This window comes from Buteo buteo, chromosome 21 (genome assembly GCF_964188355.1).
Source record: "Buteo buteo chromosome 21, bButBut1.hap1.1, whole genome shotgun sequence".
Classification (NCBI taxonomy): domain Eukaryota; kingdom Metazoa; phylum Chordata; class Aves; order Accipitriformes; family Accipitridae; genus Buteo; species Buteo buteo.
Genome location: NC_134191.1, coordinates 19,050,863 through 19,065,949, shown reverse-complemented (window position 1 = coordinate 19,065,949; position 15,087 = coordinate 19,050,863). Strand labels below are relative to the sequence as shown.

The 15,087-nt window shown below is 43.0% G+C and overlaps 1 protein-coding gene across 2 annotated transcripts in view; it reads left to right on the top strand.

The window, feature by feature from the left end:
- SFMBT1 (Scm like with four mbt domains 1) overlaps positions 1-15,087 on the top strand; it is an 85,179-nt gene that overhangs the window by 23,391 nt on the left and 46,701 nt on the right. The window contains exon 1 of one of the 2 annotated variants that reach the window (XM_075053268.1): positions 14,417-14,478. The exons of the other annotated variant lie outside the window; for it this stretch is intronic. The gene's annotated coding sequence lies outside the window, so the exon portion shown is untranslated. Of the gene's footprint in view, positions 1-14,416; positions 14,479-15,087 lie in introns of those variants that run through there. 2 annotated transcript variants of the gene reach the window in all.

Here is a 15,087-nt window from a genome sequence, read left to right as displayed (position 1 = left end):
TGTAAGTCAGACTGCATTGATCGGCGAAGTCATAGTCTGACAAACTGTGTGCTGTCTTCCCGTGGCTTCTCTTGCCATGATGCAGGGAGAGATTTACAAAATGTGGGTGCTACAGAACACTCTGCCAGTCTGCTGTAATGCTCAGTGGCAACCACCCGAAACTCTGCTCAGTGACTGCAGCGCAAGCTCGTGTTTAAGCCTCTGCTGCACATCCCTTCTCAGCAAAATTGGTCACTGAGCTACGTGCCATGCTCCTTCAGGTGCTGGTGTTGCAAGTAAATTCCTGCCTGAAAAGTTTGGGGAGTTCATGTAAATGAAGAAAGTAAACATTTTGTTACTCTGAGCTCTGTAGTTTCTGGTCTGTGCTTAAATATTTCTTATGACTCCATCAGAATGGAGCCTTTGCTCCATCATACTGTACCATGCAAAATGGGTGTTACTGCCCCAACAGATCGCAGAATCAATGAACATCGTATGATAGCCAGGATGATGTGACACTAACAGGTTTATAAATAACTGAAGTTATGAAATCTCATTCATCGTTGCTGTTAGAATTGAGTGCTGTATCTGACTGGGAAGATGAAGGGGATAGTTTTTGTTATAAATCTTATGAGGGGGAGTTTTAGCCAGGGCACAGTCTCCTGTTTGGTTTTGCTGTGTGAGTTTGCTCCAGTGGAAAGTTTAGTGTGGGAGAAGGATGAATGAGTGAGTGGGTGTGGAGCTGCCTTTTTGGGAGTAGTGCAGCCTTATTTTAGTTATGCGTGGATCTATAGCCAAGTTGTAAAGAATACTCACGAGTCTTTTAAAACCAGGTAAGGGGTAGAGTCTAGAAGCAAACATCTTTTTGAAATATGTTTCCTTGTTCCATGTTGAGGCTGAGCCCTGAGGAGCTGTCATTCTCAAGGAAGGCCTGACCTTTTCTTCTAGGTTCCTCCTCTTTCTGTAACATCAAAGGTTCTCATAGCACATGTTGAGGCAAGAACTTATTTGGACATTAACTGTTAGCACTTTGATTTTTGCTGTCTTCATTGTTGCTCGCTTGTTGTGGAGGCATGGTGCAGGTGGAAGATTTTTTGTGGTGCAGACCCAGGGTCAGCATGATGTCCACTGTTTCTTCACTGAATCCAGGTGTGGAGGTGAACAAAGCAATTACATGAATCTCCCTGTTTATGTTGGGGTAGTTTGAATCGGAAGTGTGAGACAGCTCTGTGTTTTCACTTCCCTTCACACACTGAAAATCTAAACTCTCCATTTCATCTTCATCTGAAAGCGAGTGCTGGACTGAAATAAAATTTAGGAGGGGAAGAGGACAGCTCTGAAAAATTTACATTTATTCCAGTTTTCTCCCTCATGCTGATTTCTAAGAGGCAAACTCCCTCTCCTGCTCTTTTCCCCTTTTCTCCTCTTTGGAAGCCATCCTTTTCGAGTGCTGGTGCTTGAGAGCTGAAAGCATGTATCACACTGAGCATGTCCCTAGCCTCACGGGTTGCCCTAAGCCAGCATAAAGCCACGATGCACGCAACCAATTTGGGCCAGAAACAGCCAGCAGATTTTTTCCTCTCAGTATCTGAGTTTTATCACAGTAACTGACATACTAATGAACCAACTTATAATTAACGTCAATGAAAATTTAACTCAGTTGTTATTTAAATAATGCAATAATCTCGGTAGCAGCATGTCTGGGGTTTTGTACCATCATGTAGTGAAGACAGTGTGGAAAGTTGAAGATAAAACAGTAAAAATCTTTGAAAGCTGACAATTTAGGAGGCTGTGAGAAATATTTACAGTGCTTATTGTAGTAATGAATGCTGTAGAGTTCATGGATGCAGGAAATTATAAGCTCTTTGGGCTGTTATTCTCGGAGCCTTTTCTCACATCACAGAAGTACGATGTCATGGATTTGTTTGGCTGAAGCAAAGAAAAGCTTCTAGTCCTGAAAGAAACTGGGTATGTCGACCTGGGGTGGTCATTGTGTGGGCAAGAGCAAGAGTTTTTGTTTGCTCTTTGTTTTTTGTGAAGAGTTTGACAGAATGAAACCTGTGTAGGCAACCTGATTTGATTTTATTTTGTTTTGTTTTGTTCTGTTTTTTCCCTATATTCTTTAGATCTAGGAAGTGCTCACTTTCACCCTGAAGCGCCAGTAAGTGGGCCTTGTAGGGCAGGAATGTTAAATGTAGAAGAGATTTGCTACAGCAGTGTGGTGTAGATCAGTAAAACAAATTGCCAAGTGTTTTGCTAAAGCATTTGATTTGCTCAGACCCCAAATCCTTCATGGAAATCTCTGGACCAACTAGTTAATGTTTATAAGAGAAAAATCTTATTTCTGAAGCAACTGAATGTTTTCTAGGTGCTTGTTCTTTCTTTTGCCTTTTGTTTCTCTGATCCTTAGCACAAGATTGCAGTGATTGCTTATACTGACCCCCCATTTTCCCTCTTCCTTCTCTGGCTCCACCCCCACCCCCCCCACCCCCCCCCCCCCCCAGTTTTGTTTGTACCATGGGAAAGAGCCTAACACCCTTTCCTTCTTGAGGCTTTTCTTCTCAAATTTAAACTTTTCAGACATAATACTTTTTAAAATGTATATGATACAATGCTTCTGTGGTCAGGGAATTGAGTGGTGCTAAAAATGATCTTTTTCTTGTTGTCTGAGGAATAGTCTCGTGTTCCCACTTTTGAATCCAAGCTGCACTAAGGATGAAACAGTGCTATTTCCAAAGCAGCGGTCAATCTCTATGATCAAAAATGTTGAAAAACTAACTAGTACCACTAAATGAGCACACGCAGAAGATAACATTTAAAATCCCATAGCCTGGAAAGAAAAACTGCTCAGAATCTGCCTTGGTCAAGATTTCAGAATAAGGTTTGAACAAGAAAAGCTCCTGATCTCCCTTACCTGTTGTGTTTGCAGCATATGAAGTGCACATGTATGGTTTTATATGTTCTGGCCTTCAGCACTGCATTGCTCTGCAAGGCTGCAAGAGAGTTGGTTTTTCATTTGTTTTTTTGTTTTGTTTTGTTTTGTGTTTTAGCTCAAGTGCTTTCTTAGTAATACCAGGTCCAAAGCTGCCATATGGGCAGGCTCACAGATGTTAATTTAGCCTTCCAGTTTGTGAATACATCTTTTTGATGTGCTTGGTACAAGCCTGTTCTTTGTGGGGTCCTCCACGAGTTGGTGGTCTTTATCCTTTGGAAATCCTTGCTCCAATATAAAGGCTGGTTCGCTGTGATGTCTGATCTCCCTTAGCTCTGCAGCACTGTTTTCCTCTCCTTCCCATTTTGATAGCTTGCATTTTAGAGAGCTGCTAGTTACAACCTTGTTTTTCTTGGCAGGTGAGGAGCCTCGATGCAGTTCAGTGCCACCGTAACCTTACTGTGGCTCATCAGTATCTTTACCTTTGCCTTCTTGACTTGAGCACTTAGACTTTGAAAAAATAACCTGTCCTCCTACGGCAAATCCTCCTTTACCTTCACGCCAAGAATTAAAGTAAATATGATTGGAAATTGGTGGACACTTCTTAAAGTGCAAGATGCCATTTTTCTGTGGAAAAGAAATGGCTTGCACAGATCATCTACAGCACAAAGCTGTGAAATAAGTTCTGCAAAATTAAAATTCAGGTGGGGGTTATGCAGATTGCCATATTTGAATATTTAAATCTTCTGTAGCTTTTTGATGACTGCTTTATCATTGTTTTCCATATATATGCAATGATGCTCATTTACAGCCTTCCCCAATCAGTTATACAGCAAATACCACAGCTATAAATAAAATGTCATTTGCAGGAGACAGAGTTTTGTAAGTTAAATGAGGAAGAAATGTTCCCTTTGAAGAAATGTTAGCCGTGATCAGTTGGTCAGGATTTTCTCTACAGGATTATTAAAAGGAGTGGTTGAAATTTGCATTTTCCATTCCCCTTCTTCTCTGATACTAGCCAAGGAGTACTTTGGTTTTTTGGGTAGTGTTTCAGAAAGATTGTCCAAAAGAAAAAAAAAAGTCTTTGGATGTTGTCTCATGTTGCAGCTCAGTCAGTGTAGTAGTTGGCTCTCAAAAAACAGCAGTGCTGCTTGACACCGTGCTTGGCCGTGTAGTTGCACCCTCCTGTCTGCCATGGCTGCTATCTTAATCCAGCAGTCATGCAGTCAGCTGTTTCTTCTCTTCAGGGGAAAACTAATAACTCTTGGGTTTTTTGTTGTCCCCCCCACCCCTCCCCTCGTTCTTTTCTTGGTCACATTAGGCTTTGGCTTGTTTGGTGCTTCTGCACTGTCTACTAAATAATTCAGGTATTTCTGTCTAGTTACTCAGTATCACTGGCTTTGCTGTTAGCAGTTGAGCAGTGTCAATAAAGTCATATTTGTCACCATTGGGGAAAATACACTTATTTTTGCTGCTAAAATCTGAAGCCCCAGTAGTATCTGAGAGGTACACCACTTCAGCAGCTCATACAGCCCCACATCGGACTGCTGAGCTGCTTCTGATCCTGGTTCCACCATGGGCTTTCCTGCACCCACAGGGAAATTATGTAACCTCATCTGCAGTTTTATCGTTTGTCATGTGGGAGTGATAGATCCTGCACTGGGCTGGTGAATCTTGTTGAATCAGTTTTAAAGTAACTTAGATTAGATTAGTTTGAGGTGATTATACTCAAGACTTCCTACTTCTCCAGGGACCATGCCATTTCATCAGCGACGCTATCTTTGGAAGATATGGAGCAGCTCAGGTCAGAATGCATCTCATGATAACAGCACTGTAGCTGTTTAAGAGTGCACAGGAAACCTATGAAACAAGTTGGGGATCAAAGTAAAGATCTGACTGCCAAACTCAAACTGTAGAGGGCTTTTTTTGAAGAGTTGCTGGAAGTTAGGATGTAGGATAACCTGCCTTCAACACTGTTTTTGTTAAGGGATCTTTAAATATGCATTGTAGGAAGTTGAATTTTGCCTCATCTAGGATTTCTGACTTGGGGTGGCAATTTTTACTCAAATAGTTCAGATGGAAAGCGAGTATATTTAATAAAAATGGAATTAGAAGTTCTTATATTTACATTTGGAGACTTGAGCAAAGGGACATAGCCTTTGAGATACATTCCCCATTGGCTGCCATGCATGGCAGAATCATAGTTTTGTTTTTGGCTTCCCCTCTGTTTTAAGATGGGAATTCACAGTCATGTTTTTGCTTTTAAATTAGGGAATGCCTGTGAGTAGGAAATCACTGTAGTCCTGTCAAGGTCTGACATTTGAATGGTGTACAAGTAGTGTGCATTAAATTGATGCTTGAGCTGGTCTGCCGGGGGAAGGAGAAGAGAACATATCCTTATGGAAAAAGTGAAACCTGCTACCATTTAATTTTCTGTGCTGCTGGTATTTCTGTACTGTGCTAGTAGTGATCTTTGTGAAGAGTGGGTCAGTCACAGGTTGTAGGGCTGCGAGGATGAGGGAGGGGATGTCCTCATTGCTCCTTGGTCCCAGGCTGACTTAGTGCAGGGCACTAAGAGTTCTCCTTGCAGTGAACTGTTAGCAGGGGAAGACAGTACCTTCACGTTCAACTGCTACAAAAGCCTGCTCCATCCTGTGATGTTGATCCTCTTTCTCCTTGTGTAGTACCATCACGAAATCGTTGATGCTGCACGTGAGGCAGCGATGCTTTGCGGGGCCCCAGGGAGGAACAGCAGTGGCTGGAAGGAGGAGTGGAGGTGCAGCCCCTGCTTGGAGCCTGTCCTGCGCTGCGGAGCAGGAGGGGTATGTGAACGCTGCTGGGTCACAGGAGCAGGAGGGGAGAGGGGAGTGCAGAGCGGGGCTGTTGCAGATGCTGTGATAGTGCCGGCACCTGCCGCCTGCAATGCTGTTTGGTGGTGTGCCAGTACTTCTGTGGTAATGAGACATTGCCTTTCACGGTAATGAAGCAGTGAGATTAAGCTATGAAAATAAAAACCTGAGGCATAGAAGTCCTGAAGCGATGCCGTAGTCTGAAACACAGTTTTGTGAAGAAAATGACACAACAGGCCTGGAGTCCTGACTCTTGAAAGTTTGTAGTCTCATTTACTCTCAGGTTTCCTCTGAAATGAAAAACTGCTTATTAGCATTTCTGAAAGCAAGGCCTGAGCGCTGATGGTCTTGATGATGAGGTGGCTTTGTAGAGTGTGTTAAGTGAGTGTTGGGTGTGGTTGTCACTTTTTAAAATCCTGCTTCCGTTTATCACTTCCCAAACATATTAGCTCCACCACTTGAATTCACTTGGTAGGTTGAGGCTTACTTCTTGATAGTAGTTAGGACAGAGTCCTTGCTAGGGAAGATGATACTCGGTTTCACTTGCCAAAGGCAACTTCTGCAGCCACAGGCTTTCCCTGTTTTGTTTCCCTGTTCTGTGACCTGTACTGGCTACCCAGGAGTAAGTTAATTTCTTCGTAAGGAAAATTATGAGTTCCGAGTCTGTTTTGATCCCATTCGATGTGTTGTGATGAGTGCTTTTGATAAAACTGTGTCCTTTTTGCTTCTGCAGCTTTTATTTGCACTCATGGGTTTTTTTTAGTGCTGCTGCTTGTTAAAATAAGTTTTCTGTCTGTTAGACAGCAGTTTGATTCGCAGTTGCATCTGTGTGTATAGACGATATGTTCAAGTATCATTAGCATGCATAAAAACAAATACAGAGTCTTTGTTAAGTTTTTTTTAATTGAAATTATTTAAACTTGAATTACTTAAATTGAAATTATAGGGTACCAAAACTACAACCTTTGAAACCAGATACTTTTACTCTGGCCTGCCATTGACAATTTGACTAACAGGGGTTAGTTGTTTGCTCAGGGAAGGAAGCCTGACGCTCCATGTCTGTAAAGAAGTATGAATGAGATGCCACTCCCTTCGTTGTCCCCTAATATCAGTGCCAATATTTTAAAAATAGGAATCTAAGGTTAAACCAGCAAGTCTATTTTTAAACCAAGATCTAGGAGATTGGCTATAATTTCACAAGTGATGTGCACCAAAGAGTACCAGTTGCATTGGAGATGTGTTGGATTTCTGCTTGCTCTAGGAAGATGGGATCTATAACTAGATGTCAATGTGTTTAGCTCCCAACCTTTAAACTTCTGTGTTGTGGGGTAGAGAGTGTCCTTGTTGGGAATAGATGTCCTTGGTATTAAGCTGGGCTTTATTGTGCATCTCAAATGTCTGGAGGTGGTGTGAGCCCTCACTGGCTGATGGGGTCTGAGTTTGTCCTGTGGTTATGTTGGCATTCGAGGGACAGTTGCCCTTTCTGTGTGTAGCTTGTAGTTTAGGAGCTCTTCTGAGAAATGGTTGTAATATAATACCTTTTTGTGTATCGTGTACTATTTCAATGACATGACAAAGGAAGGAAACAAGTAGGAGTATGCTTTTACATATTAAAAGCATTTTATATGATTGACTTTTTTTAAAATGTCATATTTGCAAAGTACCTTCCTTCCCCCTCCATATCTTTTCCCTTAATTGTTGTATTGTCTGCAGTGGTGACATCCGTTAGGAGGTTCTCTGGAATAGGAGTTCAGTTTCAAAAAAGGATTTGGAAGATAGTGCAGGGTTTTTTCCCTTTACATGACTTGAGTGCTAAGCCAAGTTGAGTGTCCTGCTCAGATTTTATTCAAAGACTTTCCTATAACGTATGCACAGAATATGAGTGGGCAAAGAGGGCTTGTTTGAATAAATCAAGCCTTGTACAGTATTATGGAGCTATTTATTGTAACTTCGTTAGGACTGCATTGACCTTCATATTTTATCTGCAGGACTGACATCCTTCATGCATTGAAATTAGTTTCCCAATCTGGTGTTCTAACAGGTGAATTTTTGCAGATTTCTCCAGTAATTTTCATGTTTCAGGCACTTACAGATGAATTTGTATCTTTGTTAATTGCCTAAAATATATGTGCAATGAATGTACTTTTTGGTTTAAAACACTTTTCTCTCACATAGTGGATAGCTGATATCCTTAATTATGTTCATCCATTGGTGCTTTGTCTTCTATCATTTAGCAATGGAAGTGCTCTTCCTTGAGACTATGGAAAGGGTGTGATTTTCTTTTTTTTTTTTTTTTTTTTTTTGAGCTAATAGTTGTTAAGTGCTTATGCAATCCACTTTGCCACCTATAGCTCTCCACAGGTTGCTCTCTAGGGCTCTGTACTGCAGATCTCAAATCTTGGCATTGGCTCAGAGTTGAACAGCATCCAAACGAGTTCTGTGCATTTTTATTTCAAGCCAGAAGAACGAGACTGGTGATGACTCTGACAAAAAGTTTAGTCGTTTCACCTAAAAAGTCTAAACCAGGGTACTGTACCCATTTATGTAGTTACTGTGGGGAAGCTGAGAAACCAGATATTTCATAGTGCTGTTTGTGGTGGTGTACATTTCACTTAAAGGCTGCTCAAACTAAGTTTAAAGAGTCCCTTAATCTCATGGCTGTTACATTGCTGCTGGCAGTTTAACTCTTGCTTATCACTTTCTGTTGGGCAGCCATCTGTATCACATCATTATGTCGTGTGGGATTTGATGCTTAAATGCGCTGGGGATTCAGAAGTAGAGGTAGGAGTAATTTTCTTTCCATCTGAGCGCTCTATTTTATCTAACCCTGAATTATACTACATGTTACTGGGAGAATATTTACTCATTCATGCTGCATGTCTTTATACAGAGGATAGGAAGTTGCTGAGCTGTTGTCTGGGACTTGGGAGCAGCAGGAACTTCACATTCTTCCTTCATCTTCTTATCCAACTTGTAACTTCAGGCAGTTGTATTTGTGCTATAAGATATGTAATAAAAAGTCAACAATGAGAACAGAGCAGTCTGTTCTGTCTGGTTTCTTTATTTGGCCGATAACCCCCAATATTCTTGTAGTCTGTATGCCATAGAAAGTAGATGGAGAAAGCAGAATAACGCTGGAGATTTTGCTTTAAAAAGCAAAACTAAACCCAAATGGCTTGGCAAAAAAACCCCACTATTTTATATGTTGATGAATCAAACTAAGCAATTATTAATAGCTTCTATTTGCAACCAGTTATAAATACAAAGGAACTTTTTTAGACACCCTGTTGTATGTTGTTCCCCTGGCAAGTGAGTGCTCCGGCTGTCCGGTGGCATCTGAATTAGCTGGGAACGGAGCTGGGACTTTTACATTCTCACCTGGACTTAACGTGTAGTCGCATGGAAATTGCTTTACCAGCTGGGTAGTGCAGCACAGGTTGTAAAAGACAGATCTCGTAATTTGTTGAGCTGGACCTGAGTGTTTCGACATTTATTAACCAGGCTTTCCAGTTTTAGGCATGTTACGTGTATAGTCAGGCATATCCAGGCAGTAAGTCAAATCCTGGAAGCAGCTGGACTTCAGGCAGGGGGTTGGGATTGCAAAACTGGCATAAATTGGCATAACCTAAATGGAAGAAGATAAACACCACATATTGTATTGGCAGAACTGTGTTAAATGGATTATTGTTTTTTGTTTTTTCTATGATGAACAAGTAGCTCTAATAAAAGGTTGCATTAAAGGTACAAGCATTGGTCGTTTTGTGACAAAACGGATTCTCCTTTTCTCTGGTAAATATTTTTATGCTGATAAAAATGCACATTCACAGACAACATTTCTACATTTTCAAGGCAGAAAGGATTGCCAGGCTGTAACCTTTCAATCTGCTGCGAGGTTTTTGTTTATTTGTCTGTGTAATGGCAGCAACTTGCTGTATTTAACCTGATGTGAGGGGCTCTGACCTAAGTTTGCTAGTGAAGCAAGATGTGTCTGCATCGGCTGTGCACTGGCCAGGCGGTGACGGGACCCTGCGCCTGTCCTGCAGCTGCCTGCGTTGACCCAGCCGCCTCCGTCCACAGTGCAGGCTGGGGTGCCGCAAATGTGTTTCCTTTGCTGCAGGCAGGGTAAGGGCTCTGCTAAAGGGACAGGGAGTGCATCTGGGGTGCTGCTGTGTAAGTGCATTATGTGGATACCTGTCCGGGTCCTGAAGGTGTCTGGGCATGAAAAAACAATGATTCAAAAGTCTGTCAATAACTTCGGGGTTTGCTGGTTTGGTGCGAAGAGAGCAGTGTGTGCAATGCTCTGCCCACTTTGTTTTTGGGCACTGGGTAGACCCTGGGAAACCATCATAAACAGAGGCTTTTTTTTTTAAATAAACCCTTGGAATAAAAAAAGTATGTTTATTATTGCAGTGGACTGCAGTGGTGCAGGCTGGCTAACCTCTTCTGCAGAGGTGCTTGCAGTCCTGTAGTTAATTTCATTTGGAAGGTGTGGAGCATGCTCCGGAGCCATGCAACTTACTATAAGCTTGGGTTGCTACCGATGGTTACGTTCTCGATTCTTCACAGCAGATCCTTTGCCCTTTTTACGTTTTCTGAGAATTTCTCTGGAAATGTAAGAACATTAAGGTTTTGTGGTGGTTTAAACTCAGCCAGCAACTAAGCACCACGCAGCCACTCCATCACTCCCCCTCCTCAGCTAGGCAGGGGAGAGAAAATATAACGAAAGGCTCGTGGGTCGAAATAAGAACAGGGAGAGATCACTCAACCGATTACCGTCACGGGCAAAACAGACTCAACCTGGGGAAAATGAACTTAATTTATTGCCAATCAAACCAGAGTAGGGTAATGAGAAATAAAACCAAATCTTAAAACACCTTCCCCCACCCCTCCCTTCTTCCCGGTCACAACTTCACTCTCGATTTTCTCTACCTCCTCCACTCAGCGGCATGGGGAATGGGGTTTATGGTCAGTTCATCATGCATTGTCTCAGCCGCTCCTTCCTCCACAGAGGGAGGACTCCTTACACTCTTCCCCTGCTCCAGCGTGGGTCCCTTCCACGGGGAGACAGTCCTCCATGAACTTCTCCAAATTGGGTCCTTCCCACGGGCTGCAGTTCTTCATGAACTGCTCCAGCATGGGTCCCTTCCACGGGGTGCAGTCCCTCAGGAGCACACTGCTCCAGAGTGGGTCCCCCATGGGGTCACAAGTCCTGCCAGAAAACCTGCTCCAACGTGGGCTCCTCTCTCCACAGATTCGCAGGTCCTGCCAGGAGCCTGCTCCAGCGTGGGCTTCCCATGGGGTCACAGCCCCCTTTGGGCACCCACCTGCTCCGGCGTGGGGTCCTCCCTGGGCTGCAGGCGAATATCTGCTCCAGTGTGGACCTCCCTGGACTGCAGGGGGACAGCCTGCCTCACCGTGGTCTTCCCCACAGGTACCTGGAGCATCTCCTCCCCCTCCTTCTGCACTGACCTTGGTGTCTGCAGGGTTGTTTCTCTCACATGTTCTCACTCCTCTCTCTGGCTGTAGTTTCTGTGCCCCAGCAACTTTTTTTCCCTTCTTAAATATGTTATCCCAGAGGTGCTACCACTGTCGCTGATGGGCTTGGCCTTGGCCAGCGGTGGGTCTGTCTTGGAGCCAGCTAGCATTGGCTCTATCGGACACAGGGGAAGCTTCTAGCAGCTTCTCACAGAAGCCACCCCTGTAGCCCCCATGCTACCAAAACCTTGCCGCACAAACCCAGTACAGGTGTGTTCTTTAAATGCAGGTCTCTTGAGGAGTCTCAAGTGTTCCTGTTGCAATGGGAGGGATGAGCAACTTGGAGTTCTCTTCTGCTAAAACAGATTTAATGGAAGTAGCAGGGAAATGGAAGGGTGGAACTGTTATGAGTACTGGTACGTGAGCAGAGGTTGCAATGCAGGTGTGATAGAGAAATATAGTATGTTTTAACAATTAATCTAACTCTGGTGATAGTAGTTCCTATTTGCATTTATATACATACATAATCTTCATGTTCAATGGGTTTTGTTCTCAGAGGCCATACAGAAGCTGTTCAGATAAGAACACTTGAGCATGCTCTTGGCAGACAAAAAGATGAAAGGGATTGCAGGAATCCTGTGCCATGCCTCTAGGAAAGCTTCCTTTGCAAGGAGCAGGAGTCGAGTGTTAAGACAAACACAATTTTTGTCCTTGCAAGGACAAAGCCCAAGTAAGTTACAGGAGTAGAGACTTGGTAGAGAGAGATTAGAGGGGTTGACATTTCAGAAATTTTGACTGCTTTTGATGAAATAATAATTTCTCATGAAGGAGAGTTGCTGGTTTGTTACTGTGGTCCTTGGACAGAACATACCTATGTAAGGTGAAGTCTGCAGCCAGAGCTGATGAAGAAGGGTTGGTCACCAGGATGGTGCACCTGTGACCTGTTACAAAAGAGCAAAATTGTATGATTTGACTGTAAGAGACAGGTTAAATGGGCAATAGCGGATGGTGGTAAACTCAGGCTACATCTGGTTACAGTTGGTCTAGCAACTGCAAAAAATGTGGAAACATAGCTGCCCCTGTAACTTATTTTTTTAAATATAGGAATAATATAGGAAGGTTTTGCTTTTGCTTTGGAGCATCCAATATGCTATCAAGATGGTCTAGAGAAAATGTTGGTGATCATACCTGCAGTAAAGGGCGATTCAATGATCTGTTTATCTTTGATAAATCCTTACATAAGCAAGCAAATAAGCGCCTGTTTATAGACGTACTGTTCCATACGTGTGTGTAAAAATAACGCTTTAAAAAACTGCAAGTCAGCCAAAGTTTTCTTTTCTCTGCGTTGGACAGGATAATTCCTTCGGCAGCTGTGACTAATGAAATTGGTAGTATTTTTATTACTTTGTTCTAGAAGCATCAAACTTTATTTGGCCTACCTGTAGTCTACTTTCTAGGCCTTGCAGGGCTGTCTTGGGAAGATTTGGAGTGTGCTAACAGTGCTGAGCCAAGGCCTTTGTGGCAGGTGGTTTTCTTTCCTGCAAAAGCCACTGAAATTGATCTTTGCTCATCACAGAACATAAGTTAAAATGGCTTGAAAAATTGGAATTCCAGCATAAATTGGAGATGGTGAGAAGTCTTCTACTTCGTCTTTTGTTTGTGGAGGGTCAGATACTAGGTGGGCATGTGCTTGTGAGATACTTACTTTGTTTATACAACGGAAAGTTAGAAAATATCTTGAGTGTTATCCAGGCTTCTAACTGTTAGTGACTAAAGAGAAGACAAAATTGCAAGAAAGGTCTTAAACCCTGTTTTGACTCTAAAAGGCTTAGAGAACTAGGAGTTTGTGTGAGGTATGGGACTCTGGAGACCCTTTCTTGGAGAAGTAGGACCTCAGCCGAGGGCTCCAGCAGGGAGAATGACAGGGGCATGGGGCAAGAGGGAAGGGTGTAGAAGTACGTGTGTATAATACTTTGCTTCTCAAGAAAATAATTTGAATGTCTGGTCTGACAGCTGTGTACTGTCCTTCTGGTGCTGTGGGTACAGAAGGACAGTTAATGGGCGCTTAGAGAAGCATTGATGTGGTTGTTGAATCACAAAACACAGAAGCATGTGGCAGATTACACAGAGGCTGGTTTTGTGCCTACCCTGCTCTTGCAGTGTGAATGGAGTTAAAAAAATCCTCGAGTCAGGGAGAGGAGAGTGAGCAAAGCATTGGCAGCTTTTACACTCCTGCGGCAGCGCAGCTTTGTGGGGTTTTGGTGAGTTGCTTATCCGAGTGTAGCAGGAATGATCATGCAGACAGTTGCTGATCTGTGAATTTTAAACAGTTCCTTACCATCACATATATTAAAGATTTCTTACACTGAATGCTGTTCTGAATATTTGTTTGCTTTTGCCTCTCTCAGTCCTGATTTCAAGGGTGGGATTTTTTCAAAGGAGGCAAATATCTGCCGTTGCACTCTGATGGAGGTGGTTGCTGATTTGCTATGGCAGGTAATCAGCTGTATCTTTCCACTGAGTTGACAGCAGTGTCTAGCCAGAGTCTCTGACATTTTCCCCCAAAAGGATATGTCTGTTTTAAGGAAATGTACAGACCCTAACATGGGGGTTTGGATGTTTCTGTACTACACGTGCATTGCTACAAAAGAGTGAATGAAACTTGCACTGAATAGCTTGAAAGTTAATTTTCTCCAGCGCTGTTGATTTTGGTTCTGATTGAGAAATTTGCTTACTAGGTATCTTACTTTTTTTGTGCTGAAAGGGTAAGTAAGGGTACTCCAAACTACTGTGATACAAAACTCACCAGTATACCTGTAATGGACTTCATTAAAATGTTTATGAGGAATCAAGTACTACACATTGTAAGTGGACCCAAAATAAACTTGGCTCCTACGTGAATAGTTTATTATGCTGGGTTCCGTTTGTGCTATAGATTTTGGATTTTTTAAAAATAAATTCTATTGGTATTTAAAACACTTCCACTTAAGTTGTCATCCCAGATGGTGCTTTCCATTTTTTGACTTTCTTCTGTCAGCGACGGGTCGGCAGAGACTCAGTCAGGCCAGGTGGAGAGGGTGCAAATGTGTTTTCCGGGCCAGGTGGAGAGGGTGCTCTTTGTCCTTGGGGAGGGTGCAAATGTGTTTTCCAAAGGCCTGATGTTCTCTGCCTGGCTTATCTCCTAGGGTAGAGGACCCCACAACTGCATTTTGGCTAGCTGAGATCTGCTTGTATGTCGATAAGGTGTGTGGCCTGCAAGTACCCAGTCGCATACAAATCTTGAACATGCCCCCCTTCCCCCCTGGAGCCACTGTCTCATTTTCTTGTAGCAAAAGGGGCAGCTGAGGCCTATATTCATCATTGACTGTAGTGCTGTTAGATTAGGAAAAAAGGTTAAAAAACAGCTTGACGTCTTTTGCAGGCTGTGGAAATTGCTTATTTCTGCAGTAATAATAAAAGCAGAGGGCGAGTGAGCATCTGGAATTGGCCATAGGTTGTAACTGCAGTTGTGCGCAGCAGCATCAGGAATAAGGCTTGAGAGGGTCTGTGCCCCTGCTTTTCAGAGCTCTGTCCACTGCAGCGGCAGGATTGGGCCTGCTGGTGTGTAGGGTTGGTGCAGAGTCTTCTCCCTGTGAAGGAGAAGTCTCTCCTTCCAGCTAATTTTGTCATAAAGAGTTCTAGATCTTAACTACAGAAGAGCTTTTATGATGAACTTGCGCGTTAGTAAGATGAATTGGGATTATTCACTGAAAGGGTCACTGAGTTAAAGTGCACGAGGAAGCACAGGAATGACTGGTTGTTTCCTATTTATAACTGTACACTGGGAAAGGGTTGCTGCTGTGGCTGGGCGCT